At 39.7% G+C, this 16,858-nt stretch overlaps 1 protein-coding gene across 2 annotated transcripts in view; it reads right to left on the bottom strand.

Annotated features, from left to right (window-relative positions):
• The window catches only part of PLCB4 (phospholipase C beta 4), a 415,371-nt gene that overhangs the window by 260,077 nt on the left and 138,436 nt on the right, over positions 1-16,858 (bottom strand). For both annotated transcript variants that reach the window (XM_025399657.1, XM_025399656.1), the window contains one exon: positions 9,954-10,016. The gene's annotated coding sequence lies outside the window, so the exon portion shown is untranslated. The remainder of the gene's footprint in view (positions 1-9,953; positions 10,017-16,858) is intronic.

Below are 16,858 nucleotides of genomic sequence, written 5' to 3'. Positions count from 1 at the left end.
CAAGTCATATATCTGAAAAGGATCAAGTGCCCAGTACATATAAAAAAAACTCTTATAACTAACTCAACAACAACAAAGCAGACAACCCACTTTAAAAATGGGCAAAGGGCAGAGAAGAGATATAAATGATCAACAAGCAAGTGAAAAGGTGAACAATAGCATCAGTCATTAGGGAACATAAAGCAAAACCACAAGGAGGTACCATTTCTTACCCACTAAGAAAGCTCTAATTTAAAAAAAAACAAACAAAAAGAAAAACAGAAAATAAATGTTGGTGAGGATGGGAAGAAATCAGAACACTTGCTGTTGCTAATGGGAAGGTAAAATGATTAGAATCCACAGAAATGTCACTGTGTAAAGTCAGAGCACCATTAGGTAGGAAAAGGGTCCCAAAGTGAGAATAATGTGATACCCCGAGCTTCTCAACACCAGTGCCTTGCAGACTCTTAATTCCCTTCTACTTGTACAGAAGAAAGAGCAAAAGCCCATAGAGGAGGAGAAATAAGTGAGTTCACTAGAAATTAGTTCTGAGCCTCATGAAACAGCCTTGTTTTATAATGTCAGCATCTATAGGAAAGGAAGGAAAATGGGGATGAAGATTCTGAGTATCTGCAATAAGAAAAGTCCTATATATTCACCATCCCCCGTCAATACTTCCAAAACCAATGAAAAAGGTGATACTGTGCTCATTCTACAGGTGGGACAACCCAGGTCCCAGGTTTCAGAGCTCACATTCTTCCCACCACACTGTGATGTATCCAGCCAGGTGACAAATTTAAAAATCACCAAGAGCCATCATTCAGTTTTTCAATAAACTTCTACTTGCTCAGAGGAGTGGGTTAACTTCTACTTTTCTATTAGCTCAGTATGGGCTCTTTAACATATCTCCAAAGCAAAAATCTAACAACATCTATCCAAATTCTAGACCACTTTGTTATTACGTGGGGAGTATAAAAAAATAAAAATAAAAAAAATAAAAAATAAAAAAACTGAAAAAAACCCACAACTGTTGCAACAGTTTCTTACAGCTTATTTTTCACAGGAGGATTGCTTCCTCCCAGCTACCTGAATGGTCGCTGTAAAACCACCAGTCCTCCAGCCATACAGAAAGGGTCAGGAGATCATGTCAGCACTTTTACCAGCAGCGCCTCTGCAGTCTTCCTCAAACTGCTCTCTTCCTGCTTTTGTGACACTTGATTCCCCCCACAGGCCACAAAATATGGAAAGGAATGAAGCAGCTGATCTGCAAGGTGGTTGCAGCCCAAGGTCACCGGCTAGTTCCTCTCCTGGGAGGGTTTATTTTAGTCTTCAGTCCTCAGCAAGCTGCCCTTTCCCACCTGAGGACAGCAAAGACAAGATACCTGCTCTTCTTTTCATTTCAGAAAAGTATAATAGTTAAGAACTTTTCAAATGCAAGAGTTTCCAATGACTTTAAACATTTTATTGATATATCAAAAAATAATCCAGGGAGCTGAATTGGATTTATATTTTCCCCTCTCTCTTATAGAAGCAGACAAAACAAAGCAAACATTCCCAATGTAGGGGGAAAAATCCATATTTCAATTCTGGAAAAGATTCAGAATGCCTAATTTAACATGGGAGTGTGTGGAACAGGTGAGGAGACAAGAAATCCTATCTTTGGAATAAGAAGTTCTTACTATTACCACCACAAAGGCCCTTAGGAAATGACACAGAAAGACAACCATAATATCATAATGACTTCAATAGCATACTCACAAGCAGTATGTGGCAAGCTTAAAGAAACTACAAAATCTAAGGGCAACAGCTAGAATTTTAGACTATTTTTCTAGACTGGACTGTTAGATCTTTTCCAGCTCCCTCAAACCTTGAAGGTAAACTGAAGGTAGAACATTTAACAATGCTACTACAACCTTTTAAAAAGTTCAACTGAAAACCAAGACAAGCCTTAAGCATTTGTTAAGTAGAAAAAGAACATTTTGTTTTCAAATGTATCCCATTACTATAATTTATGGTTAATGCTTCTCTTCTCTAACATTTTCTTCTACAAAGTTGAAAAAAATTAATATTATGTATATTTATACAGCATAAGTATATACTATGTGATATATAAGGGTAGTATACCCATACACTTACCAGCTAGATTCTACAATGAACACCTTATGCTACTAGCTTTTTTGAATATCTAGCCCGTCATTCATCAGACTATCCATCCATCAGCTCTTTTGAATCCATTTCATAGGAAATAAGTTGCAGAACTCAGCATGCTTCACCTAAACTCTCACACAGCTGGCATTTCAATCTTTTCCATTTGAAAGCTATGACTTCACAAAAGAATGGAGGGAAAAGAAAGCAACTCAGTGCTCACTATGCACCTAGTTTCAGAGCCCACGTTGAGGTAAAGATGAGATTCTGGCAAAGGAGAGAGATTTTCCTAGAAAACAGGGGGAACAGTATTTGGCAGAATGTTGAGCTTAGCAACTGTTAGGAAAGTTCTCTTTCAAAGGTCATGGTGTTGGCCCCATGCTTTTCTTCTTTCCTTCTAATCACCTTGGGAAGAGAAACCCAGTTGGCCAGGGAGAGCAAGAGACAGAGCGAAAGACTCACCCTAGAAATGGAAAGATGGTGAGAAAAACCTGGCAGTTGGCCAAACTGAAGAATTCTGTCTTCTGGAGATGACATCCTTAGGTGGAAGAGGTAAGACAAGTCTTTTCAGCAAGACCAGTAAAGGGTTAGAAAATTCTTCCTCCTTTTTGTTTTTGCTCTTTCTCTCTCCTCTCTCTCAATTCCTCCACAAATTAAAAAATGAGAGGAGAACAGCTGGGGTTGGTGTTTGCCCACTGCTTTGGAAGGCCTCTAACAATAAAGAAGGGAAGATAATGAAAAACAAACGGAGGGCCAGGGTTGGCCATTCAGTGCCTAAGCAGAAGACTTTACATTTTGTTAAGGGCTGCTGAGTTCAGCTTACTGGGTAAGGAGAGAAGACAGAGCCACTGTACAGAAGAGTGCCCAGGAATGAAAGCTGTGTTCATACAGAGCACAGCTCAAGAGAGCAAGACGCGTACAGGAGTGGCAATGGACAGGGTCCCTGAGGCAGATGATATTGCCCAAAAATAGCTGCATCACTATCTTCACACACTGTGACTTCAACACTCCTGTCTCTGAGAGTTGAACTCATAAGTCTCCTCCCTTTGAAACTGGGCAGGCGCCATTTTGCTTTCCATGGTTTCAGGTACTCAAGGTCAACCACAGTCCAAAAATACAAAATGGAAAATTCCCGAGATAATTCATAAGCTTTAAATTGTGTACCATTCCGAGGAATACGATGCAATTTCTCCCATCCAGAAGCATCCTTTTGTCTAGCTTATCCATGCTGTACACTCTAGCTACCCACTCATTGGCCACTAGTAGTTATCTTGATTATCAGATAGAAAAAAACATAACATATATAGACTTCGGTACTAAACACACTTTCAAGCATCTACTGTGGGTCTTGGAATGTAACCCCTACAGATAAGAGAGGACTACTGTAACGTGATGGAGGTGACCATGCATAACTTCCAAGGCCAAGTCATAAAGCAATGCTGCTTCCACCTGGTCGGACAGAATAATCACACTGAAGCCCAGGCAGGCTGTCCCCCTGCCCTCAAGCTGCCATGCTATGAGGATAAAGCTGCCCATGAAGAGAGACCATACAGAAAGGACCACATGAGACTGGGTGAAGAGGAATAAATGCTGAGCCATACCAGCTGCCTGCTCTTCTAGCATCAGCTGCCACCTGACTGCAACTGCATGAGAGAACCCAAGCCAGAAATGCACAGCCGGGCCCTTCCATAACTCCTGACCACAGAAAAAGTGGGAAGTAAAAAGGTGACTGCTATTGTTTGCAGCCACTATATCTTTAAGTGACTTCTTACACAACAATAAATAACCAGAATAGGTCCTAACATACACACTATATCATGGTGATATCTCATTTCATATACTGCAAAATTCGACTCTTTGAGCCTGGTATCAGTTTGACCACCAACTCTACCTTTCTCGTTGTATATGTAACACTCCAGCCCCATGAGTTTGCATAAAAGTATTATACCCAAACTTTTCTAGAATCCTTCCCCAAAACACACTACATACATATACAGATTTTTTTCCCATTGAAATACCCTCCCTTTCCTCTTTAAAATTTTTCTACTTTCTACCCTCCATTCAAGGCCCACTATCTTCTAAAAGTAACCTTTGAAGGTTATCAGTGACATCTGAGCTGCCAAATCTAAACGTTTTGATCCTAATTCATGTACAACAGGGCATTAAATCCAAAAATGGAAGTAGCAATAGCACCTCAAGGACAGTTCAGCTCACTCTCTCTGGACCACAGTGCTGCCTCGTTTCCTTACTGAGTAGTGTTACCAAGCTGGGAGATTCAGGAGCATTGACTAAGAGTCGTATTCAAAGAGAATAAAGCCTTTTACCAGAGTTTCTCTATAATATTCTAAAGTTGCACTGGCCAATATGGTACCACGAGTCAAATGTTGCTTTTGAGCACTGAAATATGGCTAGTCTTGAGCTCTGTTTTGAGTACAAAATATTCAGTAGACAATAAAAGGTAAAACCTCCATAATATTTACATTGATTAAATGTTGAAATAATTATTTGGATATGCTAAGTTAAATATGTAACTAAAATTAATTTCACCTGTGATTCTGGACATTCCAGCCTCCAGTTTAGGTTGCTGTAACCTCTTTCTTTTTGCTGTTTAATGAAGCTACAAGAAAATTCAAAATGTCCTATGTTGTTCACATAATATTTCTATTGGACAGTGCTGGCTGGTCTAGGACATCAGATGAACAATCATGAAATTTTGTGCTATACTGAATTGAAGGCATCCAAGAGGGCTGGGCACAGTAGCTCATGCCTGTCATACCAGCACTTTGGAAGGCTAAGTTTGGAAGGATCACTTGAGGCCAGGAATTCCAAACCAGCCTCATCAACATAGCCAGACTCCATCTCTACAAAAAAATTTTTACAAATTAGCCAGGTATGGTGGTGCATACTTGTAGTCCCAGCTTCTTAGGAGGCTGAGGAAGGAGGATCACTTGAGCCCAGGAGTTCCAGGCTGCAATGAGCTATGCCAAGCCACTGTACTCCAGCCTAGGCAACAGAACCAGACCCTGTTAAATAAAATAAAATAAAATAAAATAAAATAAAATAAAATAAAATAAAATAAAATAAANAGACCCTGTTAAATAAAATAAAATAAAATAAAATAAAATAAAATAAAATAAAATAAATAAAATAAAAAAATAGAAGGTGCCCAAGAAACACTATATATTTCCCTTAAAGGCTTATGAAAAGAAAATACTTTCAAAGGCAAAGGTGAACTATTAGGAAATAAAATAAAGGATGGCTAAAAGAGATGAGAATGAAGAATAATAAAGTTAACATGTGTGCTTGGAAATGTTTCTAGTAAGACTAATCTCCAATCATACAATCACATGACATCCTCACCTCTTCTTTCAGAGCACTGAAATCATTATCCATGATTTTACTAAGGAAAGCTTTGAAATGTCAGGTTTTCTATTTCTAAAACTCTAATACATGTAGAAATTCTACTCACTGAAAACTACCTAGGTGTCTCCCAACACTGCAATTACTTTAGGACTTAGCTATTTGAAGCAGTAGCTCACTCCATTTTCAGAGGAGGAAAAAGAATCTATGTAGCCACTGAAAGTGCTTACCTACACCAGGAAATGGGCTAAAGATTAAAACTGTGCCCACAGGAGTAAGGAAGGGAGGAAGATGGAACGTGGATTGGTAAAGCAGACACTCTAGTGTCCTGCCCAGATAACACTGGGTTCCTTTAATGGTCTTGTGCGCCCTTTCCCAACTTTTGTGTGCTTTGCTGCTAAGGGATGGTACCAGGATTTCTTAAGAAAAACCCTCTTCAACCACCGAAGCTGCTTCACCTGCAGATGAAGAGAGCAGAGGTGCTTGGAAGTTTATAGCCCTCTCTTACCTGCCCACAGACAGTGACTGATGCAGGAGTGGAAAAACCCAGCTCTACTGCCTTGAAGTGGAATAGACTCTAGGGAGCAATTATGTTCCAGAGCTGCCCACTGCACTCCCCCAACTCTGGCCCAGGATCAGGCTGGGGCAGGCACATAGATTAAATCATCCCCCTGCTTGGCTTCTTCCCTTTCCTTTCCCTTCCTCCACTCACTGGTTTCTCCTGGGAACCCTGCCTTGATAAACCACTTGTGCAGAAATCCTCTTCTCATTCTGCTTCTGGAGAGCTCATCTCACGACTCTTGGCATGCATGAATGTGCTCTAAGAAAATGTGAAAGAAACAACAGGTTTTTGTGCTTGCTATTGTTGTACCATGGGTAAGAGCTTCTGTAACACCCAAGAGTTTGAAATAACTGCAGTATTTACAGGGTAATAAGAGGTATCCTTATTCCTATAGAGCATTGCAGCAACCTTAGGCCATAGATCTTAGATCAAGAAAAAATACACTAATAGCTGGCACAACATATCTATGTCTCCAAGGTGTAAGAGAAGACAGGACGATGAGTAAGGCTCTAATGTAGAGGCAAAATGAAAGAAAAGACAACATTAAGTTTGGTGAGCTGCATGCCTAACACTAACGTTATAAATTCTGCATATAATTAATATAGATATTTTCTGAGATGTAGTCTCGTCTGTCACCCAGGATGGGGTACAGTGGCACAGTCTCGGCTCACTGCAAACCTCCACCTCCTGGGTTCAGGCGATTCTCCTGTCTCAGCCTCTCAAATAGCTGGGATTACAGGCATACGCCACCATGCCCAGCTAAATTTTTTTGTACTTTTAGTAGAGATGGGGTTTCATCATGTTGGCCAGGCTGGCCTTGAACTCCTGACTTCAGGTGATCCGCAACCCTTGGCCTCCCAAAATGCTGGGTGGCATGAGCCACTACACCCAGTCTATAATGAATATTTAATAAAAACAATTTAAAAGGAAGAAAGCACCCCCAACGTTAGGTAGGTTTTTCAGAAGAAGAGAGTATCTTCCAAACTAAAATACCATAGGGGAGAAGTTATCAGGGGTTGTTTACTTTCTTTTCCTGAAACTTGAAGGCAGTTTTTGATTGGACTAAACTAAGGCATTCCTCTTCAGCAAGAGCCAATCTAAAGCTCCCAATGCAAAGGTCACTTAACGCAAGGATGAGGATAATTCATCCAAAAACAGTCATTTTGTTCTCTAAATAAATACTTTCTATTGTAGGAGTTTATTGACCAACACTTAAAAAAAAAAAAAAAAAAAGCTAAACTGAATGTGACATATAAGCAAGATCCAAAATATACCTTTGCCTTTATAGGAATATGAACATATTCTGAATGCCTACTCTGCATATAAATGGGCTTAAAAAATACATTTAGAACTAACATAGAGTCAGAGCTGCTCACTGTTGGAAGTATGGGGAAGTAAAGCAGGCATTTCAAGACAAAGCCAGAAATGCTCAGGTTCCAGAGTCCAGAAGTTTCCAATTTTGAGTATGGGAAGATATTATAGAAGAATCAGATTTTAGTTCAGTGTTTTAAAAAACAACTCACAATTCAAGATATGTAGCAAGTGAATGATGCTAGAGTAGAGGCCAAATGGTTTTGTTTTTAGGAGAGGATGAGGGACATATGGAAGGATTCTCTGGAAGGAAGGCAGGACTAACGTAAGCAATCGACCACCAGGTGACATCTGGGGCTCCAAGTCTAATCAGGTCCTACTGGGTGAGAACAAGAGTACACTGCCCATGTACTGTGCTTCAGCCCAGGATCTGGAGCCATCCAAAGCCTTTGTAAAAATTTTTTTTTGTTTTTTTCTTTTTGAGACAGAGTCTTGCTCTGTTGCCCAGGCTGGAGTGCAGTGGCAGGATCTCAGCTCACTGAAAGCACTGCCTCCCAGGTTCACGCCATTCTCCTGCCTCAGCCTCCCAAGTAGCTGGGACTACAGGCGCCCGCCACCACGCCCAGCTAATATTTTGTATTTTTAGTAGAGACGGAGTTTCACCATGTTAGCCAGGATGGTCTCGATCTCCTGACCTCGTGATCCGCCCGCCTGACCTCCCAAATGGCTGGGATTGCAGGCGTGAGCCACAGCGCCCAGCCAAGCCTTTGTAAAATTAAATGTATAGCATTTATACTCCTTAATGTAGAGAAATTTCTTCTTTGAACTTAAAATGTTTAACAAAACTTCTGAGCTCTGTTGGGGTTCTTTTTTTTTGGACTCTTGAATCAAGTGTTTATATTCACTAAGCACATAATTCGTCACAGGAACCATTTATAAATACAGCTGATGAAAAATGACCTATTTAAGGATAATACAACTCTTACACAGAGAAAGTGGATAGTCCAGATTAACGTGACGAAGGAGTGAAAAGCAGATGATGTGTCCACACTGATTTAAAGTCCCTAGAGAATTATTCAGTCCTTCCTAGTCCCCAGCTCTTCTTTGCCTACTAAGACATGGTTTATGAGTCACCCTTGGGGAGTAGTAAAAGATAGTGCACTTGACTAAAAATAGATAGGAACATTCAATAATAAATCTACTTTCTGGATATCTCTTGTCATCATTAAACACTGATCACTTAGAGAAGTGTCGGGTTGTGCGATTCTTCCTTCCCCTCATGGAAAGGCCGGAAGAAAATCAGCCACAGTCACTGCCAAAAGATAATGAAGTATCTCACATGATATGCAACACACTGGAGGAAAAAATTCTGCCATTAAATGCCAATAGCCCAGAGGAACAGATCCTCCAGGAGGTTGCTGGTTCATGCCATTGCTATAAAATGACCTCTTGTTCCTGAAGGTAAGAAATGATACATAGTCCAAATGCTTTGCTTATAATAGCAATTAAAAAATAGAAATTTGAGCCAGGTGCAGTTCATGCCTGTTATCCCAGCACTTTGGGAGGCCGAGGCGGGCAGATCACGAGGTCAGGAGTTCGAGACCAGCCTGACCAACATGGTGAAACTCCATCTCTACTAAAAATACAAAAATTAGCCAGGCATGGTGGTATGTGCCTGTAATGCTACTCAGGAGGTGGAGGCAGGAGAATTGCTTGAACCCAGGAGACAGAGGTTGCAGTAAGCCAAGATTATGCCACTGCACTCCAGCCTGGGTGACAGAGTGAGAATTCCATCTGAAAAAAAGCAAATACATAAATAAACAACAATTTGATCAAGGGATTATAAAAGAACAATGTCTCATATTCACTAGGATTCTGGCTCTGGAATACAAGTATTGGCAAGTTACAGTTTATAAATGAAACAAATCAGCCATATAAAGATATTTCCAGTTCCCCTTTTCACGTTTCTTTAAAGGTTTGTAAAATGAACCATTAGGGGAGCACTGGAAGAATTTATTTACATCATCCCCTGGTAGTTCCCCCAAAATGGAGGATTTTTGCTGATAATGTGCACAGTTGTGATTTTTCACATCAGTCGGAATCTTCTTAAGCAAAATCTGCACAGGACTGAAAACAAGTCACATACATTTCTCCCCAGAAAGAATTATAGACAATGATCACTTCAAAAACATGTGATGTTTACTAAATGCAGGCAACACTATAGCAGAGAGTAAGTAGAAAATCTAGCAAAGGGTAAAGTGCCCACGGTTAGTAGTGAAATTAATAAACTTGAACCTTGAAAGTGCTGGGAGATCCTGCTTAATGCTCTGCCGCATCAAGGAAGATGTCTGTGAACCAGTTTTGAGAGGCATTTCAGAAGCAGCATCAGCCAGAATGAAGGGATTCATCTTACAGACTGAAAGTTCTAGAACCCAGGAGGCAGAGGTTGCAGTGAGCCAAGATTGCACCACTGCACTCCAGCCTGGGTGACAGAGCAAGAATTCTGTCTCAAAAAATAAATAAATCAATAAACAGCAATTTGATCAAGGGATACCCTACAACCAAAGACTCTCCACACAGGCTATAAAGTACTCACCGGGCAGCTCTGGACCGACTGCAGGTGATGTCCACTTCGTCAAACTCACAGCAGCACTGTCCTCTGTGAAACAGACACAGACGAGACAAATCAATGTAAAGGACTTTTAGAGTTTTCATGGAGAAAAACAATCCTTTGCACTTCAAAATCAGAATCTATATGTAAATTTAAAAACGTCAGTAAAACAAAACAAAAAAAATGGCGTAAGTTGCAAACAAATGACACAGACACACAGTCATCATATCAGAATTATTACTGCTACACCCAGCCAACAGAGTTTATACACTGTCTCTACAATGCTGCTAATATCCTACTCAGCATCTTAATCTATTAAAATAATTAAGCAGCAATAGAACAACAAGGCTATCTAAAACCTTCTCAAAGTAAATATAATTATCTTTTCCTGATTAGCAGTATAATGTCCTTAGATGAACTGTAATTGGAAAAAACTCTTTTTATAGCAGAATTACATCTATCTGCAAAGAGAGTCTTTTTTTATGGATGTTTCTGTATTGTCTTTGTTATTAAGTTGTTTATGTTGATTCTGAATTTGACACTGGATTTCTGATTTGGCTGAAATCTAGATTTCAGGATCTTTTCAAGGTGGAGTGGGAGGAAAAGTTCCAGGTGGTGTCAGAAGTACACAAAAGTGGCCAGGTGCAGTGGCTCATGCCTATAATCCCAACACTTTGAGAGGCCGAGGCAAGCAGATGACTTGCCTTGGGAGTGGAGTTCAAGACCAGCCTCGTCAACATGGTGAAGCCCCATATCTACAAAAAATACAAAAATTAGCCAAGTGTGGTGGTGCATGCCTGTAATCCTAGCTACTCGGGAGTGAGGCAAGAGAATCACTTGAATCCAGGAGGCAGAGGTTGCAGTGAGCAAAGATCGTGCCACTGCACTCCAGCCTGGACAACAGAGTAAAACTCTATCTCAAAAAAATAAAAATATAGGCCGGGCGCGGTGGCTCAAGCCTGTAATCCCAGCACTTTGGGAGGCCGAGACGGGCGGATCACGAGGTCAGGAGATCGAGACCATCCTGGCTAACACGGTGAAACCCCGTCTCTATTAAGAAATACAAAAAACTAGCCGGGCGAGGTGGCGGGCGCCTGTAGTCCCAGCTACTCGGGAGGCTGAGGCAGGAGAATGGCGTGAACCCGGGAGGCGGAGCTTGCAGTGAGCTGAGATCCGGCCACTGCACTCCAGCCTGGGCGACAGAGCGAGACTCCGTCTCAAAAAAAAAAAATAATAATAATAATAATAATAATAGTAAGTACACAAAAGTAAGGGGAAGCCCATTTCCATGTGGTAAGAAGGCAGAAGCAACTGATGACACCTGGGAAAACTGTGTCTGTAAAGTTTGAATTGAAATTTGTGAGGGTCACGATCTATGTATAGAGATGACTACAGCAGAGTCCTTTAATGAGGTCTCAGGTAGGTTGGTACATTCATATAATACAAGACTACACCATGCAAAACAAGAGAGGAAATCTGTACCTATATGAACAGACATGGAAACAAATTCTCAGGTAATTTTATTAATTTAAAAAATCTGAAGTAGGGTAGTAATATGGATACTATGACCCCATGTGTTAAGACAAACCTCACTAATCTATATGTAAATACACAGACATATATCGTTATACACAAATAACGCATCTGGAGGGAAAACAAGAAACATTGAGTGTGGCTACCTCTAGTTCCCTCTAGGGGACTAGTACCAAAAGGAAATTTTTAAAGGGTAGGGTCTTTGATTTTAATCTAACACTTAACTATTAGGTAATATTTTACCATGAAGCAAATTATTTTTATAATTAAAATGGAATAAAAGCCAATTCACTCCAAAGTCTCTACAGAAAGCAACATCCCACTTCAAATATACAGAATTAGGGAATACACAGCATCATGTACCCTGACTTTACTAATTTAGTGACAATTTACTATGATGCAGGCTGGGTCTAAGCATGGATTGAATCATTATTTATAATCCACACAAAAACTCAAAAATGTATGTACTGGGATTACTCTTATTTTATAGAAAAGGGAATGAAGAAGTTGAATATTCAAGAATCACACAAAGCTAGCATTCAAACACAGGCACCCTCACCCATGTTTAGCCCCTACAGTGCCACTTCTTCCATGGCATTTACTAGATTTTCAATATTACATTTGTATTCGTAATTATGTTTTAATATGAAGATAGGACTCCCATGAAGACAGGGATTATGTGTTATTGAAAACCATTAGGTATTTCCCCAATACCTAGCATAATGCCTAGCACAGAGGAGATGCTCAATAAATCTTTGTTGAATGCTGAATTAGGTGGCCTACCTAGAGCTGGAATATTAAACTATATGACTCTTTTATGTCTCCTGAGGCTATGAAACAGGCCAAGTTTCCAAAAAGCTCCTAGATTAATGATCCTGCCACACCATGCTCCTCGTTTTGAGAAACCACTTGCTGCCCAAGTAATTTCATAATCAAAGACTTAGAGACTGGACACATGTTTTCCCTTCTCTTCTTTAATTCCCTAGTGACCATCTAACATAAACTGCTTCATTGTTCCATAAACCTTTCTAATTCTGGGCATATATAGGATATTGCAACATTTGGGAAAGCCAGTGTTGAAATACTTAACTATAAAGAAGTTAAGCAGTGTAAGCAATTTGTCATGAACTATTTAGCTACTGGCATATCACAGCCAAACTATTGCCACTGACTTGGAGTTGTAGTAACACGTGAATGAAGGCTCCAGCATGTCAACTTTTCCTTTCAAATACTATTATTCTGGGTCATGAAGGGATTACATGGGGCTTTGGTAAAGAAGGGACGGTGTGCATGAGTGTGTGTGTGTGAGAGACAGATAGAGGCTGTGTGTGTGTGTGTGTGTGTGTCTGGGGTATTTATATACGTCTCCCCACATGTTTTGGTCTTTCAAAGAAGAAAGCTATTTTCCCATAATAGGTAAACAAAATTGCAAATACCAGAGTTGTATCAGTGTGAACGCAAACAAAAGCTGTTTCATTCAACAAAGGTATCAAGAGCATTCAATGGGGAAAGACAGTCTATTCAACACATGGTGCCAGGACAACTGAATACTCACATGCAAAGGAATGAAGATAGGCTCCTACCTCACAACATGGACAAAAATTAGCTCCAAGTGAATCACAGAAATAAAACTATAAAATTCTTAAAAGTAAATCTAACATAGGAGGAAATCTTTATGATCTTGGGTGACACCATTTTTGTGGCTAGAACAATGGTTTCTCAGGTATGACACCAAAAGCATGAAGAACAAAAGAAAAAATAAGATAAGTCGAACCTCTTTAAAAACTTTTGTGCTTCAAAGTACACTGCCAAAAAAGTGAAAAGAGAACGCACAGAACAGGAAATCTGATAAAGAATTTTTATCCAGGATGTAAGAACTCTTAGAACTGGACAGGAAAAAGACAAATAACCCAATTTTAAAATGGGCAAATGACCTGAATAGACATTTCCCAAAAAAGATATACAAATACATGAAAAGATGCTCAACCATTAGAGAAATATAAATCAAAGCCACAATGAGACACTGCTTCACAGCCACTAGAAGAACTATAATCAAAAGACCTAACAAGTGTTGACAAGAATTTAGAGAAATCGGAACCTTCGTACACTGCTGGTGGAAATGTAAAATGATGCAGCTGCTTTGGAAAACAGTCTAGCAGTTGCTCAAATGGTTAAAAACGAAGTAACTGTATTACCCAGCAATTCCACTTCCAGATATGAACCCAAGAAAAAATGAAAACATATATCCATATAAAAATTACATGTAAAATTTCATAGCAGCATTATTCATAATAGCCCAATTGTAAACAATCCCAATGTTCATCAACTGATAAACATATCAACAAAACGTGCAGTATGTTCATGTAATAGAATATTATCTAGCAATTCAAAAATGCAACACAGATACACATGACAATGTGAATTAACTTCAAAGAAACATTACGCTGGCTGGGCATGGTGGCTCATGCCTATAATCCTGGCACTTTGGAAGGCCAAGGTGGGCAGATCACCTAAGGTCAGGAGTTCAAGACCAGCCTAGCCAACATAGTGAAATCCCATCTCTACTAAAAACAGAAAAATTAGCCGGGTGTGGTGGCGCACGCCTGTGATCCCAGCTACTCAGGAGACAGAGGCAAGAGAACCACTTGAACCTGGGAGACAAGAGTTTGTAGTGAGCCGAGATTGCACCACTGCCCTCCAGCCTGGGTGATAGAGTGAGATTTTGTCTCAAAAAAAAAAAAAAAAAATGCTAAGGGAGAGAAGCCAAGCGCAAAGACCACATATGGTATGTTCCTATGTATATGAAATGTCCAGCACAGGCAAATCCACAGAAACAGAAAGCAGACTAGTGGCTCTCTACGACTAAAGGAGCACGATGGGATTTCTTTTTGGGGTAATGAAAATTCAAAGGTTAGATTGTGTTGATAGTTGCACAATGCTGCGAATATATTAACACTAAAAACCATTGAATTGTACATTTTGAGTGCATTCTATGGTATGTAAATTATACTTGATGAAAGCAGTCTTTAAAAAAAGGGTTATACTTCAGTGAGTTTGCCAGTGAATATCAGTCAGCTTTTTCTGATAATGAGAAAAAGCTTATGAGAAAAATGAGAAAACACTTATGCACATTCTTCAAGAAAACACAGTAAGTGGTAACATTTATATATATTAAAATTTCTTATTGTGATTCTTCAGGGGATTCCTTGCGATGGAAAATACCCAATTTTATTTTATCCTGACAAAAGAAAAGCATACATATGGAACTGCCTTCAAGCCATAAGAAAACACCAACATTTTACCGTAAACCACCACTAATCATGCCACAGTGTTTTACAAAGTCTTATTTCAAAGCAATGGGGAACTTTAGCCAAGGGTGAAGCTTTTATTTCTCAGAGGAGGAAAAAAACTACAAATATTTGAAGGTAACATTGCCATGCCTGTTTTAGTGAATCTATATAGGTACTGAACACAAAAAGACTAGCATGCAATGTCCTCCCCCAAGACATTCAATATTTAGATTTTGTTTTAAAGTGAAGAATAATTGGGCAAGGTGGAACCAAAACAGATCATTTTATTCTGACTTAATACTGAACACGGAAATTATTGTTTTGCAAGCAAACAGAATGTTAGAAAGCAGTTGTGTCAGTGAGTTTGTGCAATGTAACAAAGACTTCAAACTTCTGTAGCTTAAACCAGTAGCCACTTATTTTGGTGTTCGCAAGTTTGCAAGAGAAGCAAGAAGGCAGGCCCCAAAGTACAAGCACTTTCCAAGCCTCTGATGGATCGCATTGGCTAACATATCATTTGGCAAAACTAGTCACGTGGTCAAGCCCACATTCAAAACACAGAGAAATGGTCCCACCTCTTGATGGGGCACTGCGCATTGCAAAGGCATGAATGTACAGTGGGAAAGACCTTGTGGACATTTTTACAATCGACCACAGCATTATTTCCCAAAGTGGAACACACTCCCACTAATGGTCCATTAAGAGATATTTCACAGTTTATTACACTTTATTATTAATGGTACAGTTTCCATGTACCATCTTAAAATACAGATAATTTACAATGGTACATGGAGAGGTAATGTAGAGTGCATGGACATTAGCACTTACCTTCTATTTATAGAAAATGGAATCATTCTTCTATTGAATGGGTACATAACTTCTATTGGGTACATAACTATAATTATTTACAGTTACTTATAATAGTAATGTTACCACATTACCATCATTATTTATCACAGTTGTATTTTCTTTTTGAGCAAATATATTTAAGTGGAAAAGATGAGTCATGAGTTCAGGTAAAACACAGGTTTGGCCAAATTCATAAAAGTGATTCAGGAATAACCCAAGTTTAGAACCCAGTGGGGTAGGACAATGCTTCTCAAACTTTAACATACAAATCACCAATATATCTGGTTAAAATGCACATTCTGTTTGACTGTAGGTCTGACGGAGGGCCTGAAATTCAGCATGTGGGAAGCTCCAGCTCTCAGGTGATGCTGACATGACTGGTTCCAGTGCATGCTGAGTATCAAGCACAGAGGTGAAGGGCAAAGACCTGGCAGTCAGAAGAGCTGAGCACTAGCATTTACCAGCTGTGCAGTTTCAAGCAACTGTCTTCACCTTTCCGAAACCAGCTCCTGTCTGTAAAATGCAGGTGGTGTTAGGACTCATCTCAGAAGTCAGGGTCAGAGTGAGATGAGATGAGAGGAGCAAGGCACCCAAGCAACACAAAAGGGATCAATGCCTTTGTTCTGCCATAGCTAATGACTTCCATAAAAGCCCTCAAATGAATCACAGGTTAAGAAAAGAAAGCGAGGGGGCCAAAAGGACACTGTGTTAGCCCAAATCATACCATGCCTAGACATGAAAAGTAACCAAATCTTAGAAACAAGTTTTGCCAATGCAATCATATTTTATATATTCATGTAAGGTATTAATATGTTTATGTTTCCTGAGGTTCACGCTACAATATTTATTGAGCACCTACTGTGTGCTAGATGCTATTCTCAGTTTGAGTATATGGCAGTGAAAAAAACAGACAAAACTCCTAGAACTCATGGCACTCACACCCTCCAATTCTCTCAGTCTCTGGAACTGCCCCCATATACTAATTCTCTAGGCTGCATTCACAGAGAGGCTGTCCATGGGCCTGATCTGGCCACATGTATATTTATATGAATCCATGGTGATCTTTTAAAGTTTTAGCTGCTTATTCATATTAAAAAATGAGAGATTACACATAAATATCCGGACTGCTAGCTTCTCTTAGAAATTTGGATGATTTGGCAACAGAATGCTGCAGACAACTCAGCCACAGCTGAGAGGCATCTGTCCCCTCAGAGAAAG

This window comes from Theropithecus gelada, chromosome 10 (genome assembly GCF_003255815.1).
Source record: "Theropithecus gelada isolate Dixy chromosome 10, Tgel_1.0, whole genome shotgun sequence".
NCBI classification, from domain to species: Eukaryota; Metazoa; Chordata; class Mammalia; order Primates; family Cercopithecidae; genus Theropithecus; species Theropithecus gelada.
This window is presented reverse-complemented; position numbering and strand designations above follow the sequence as displayed.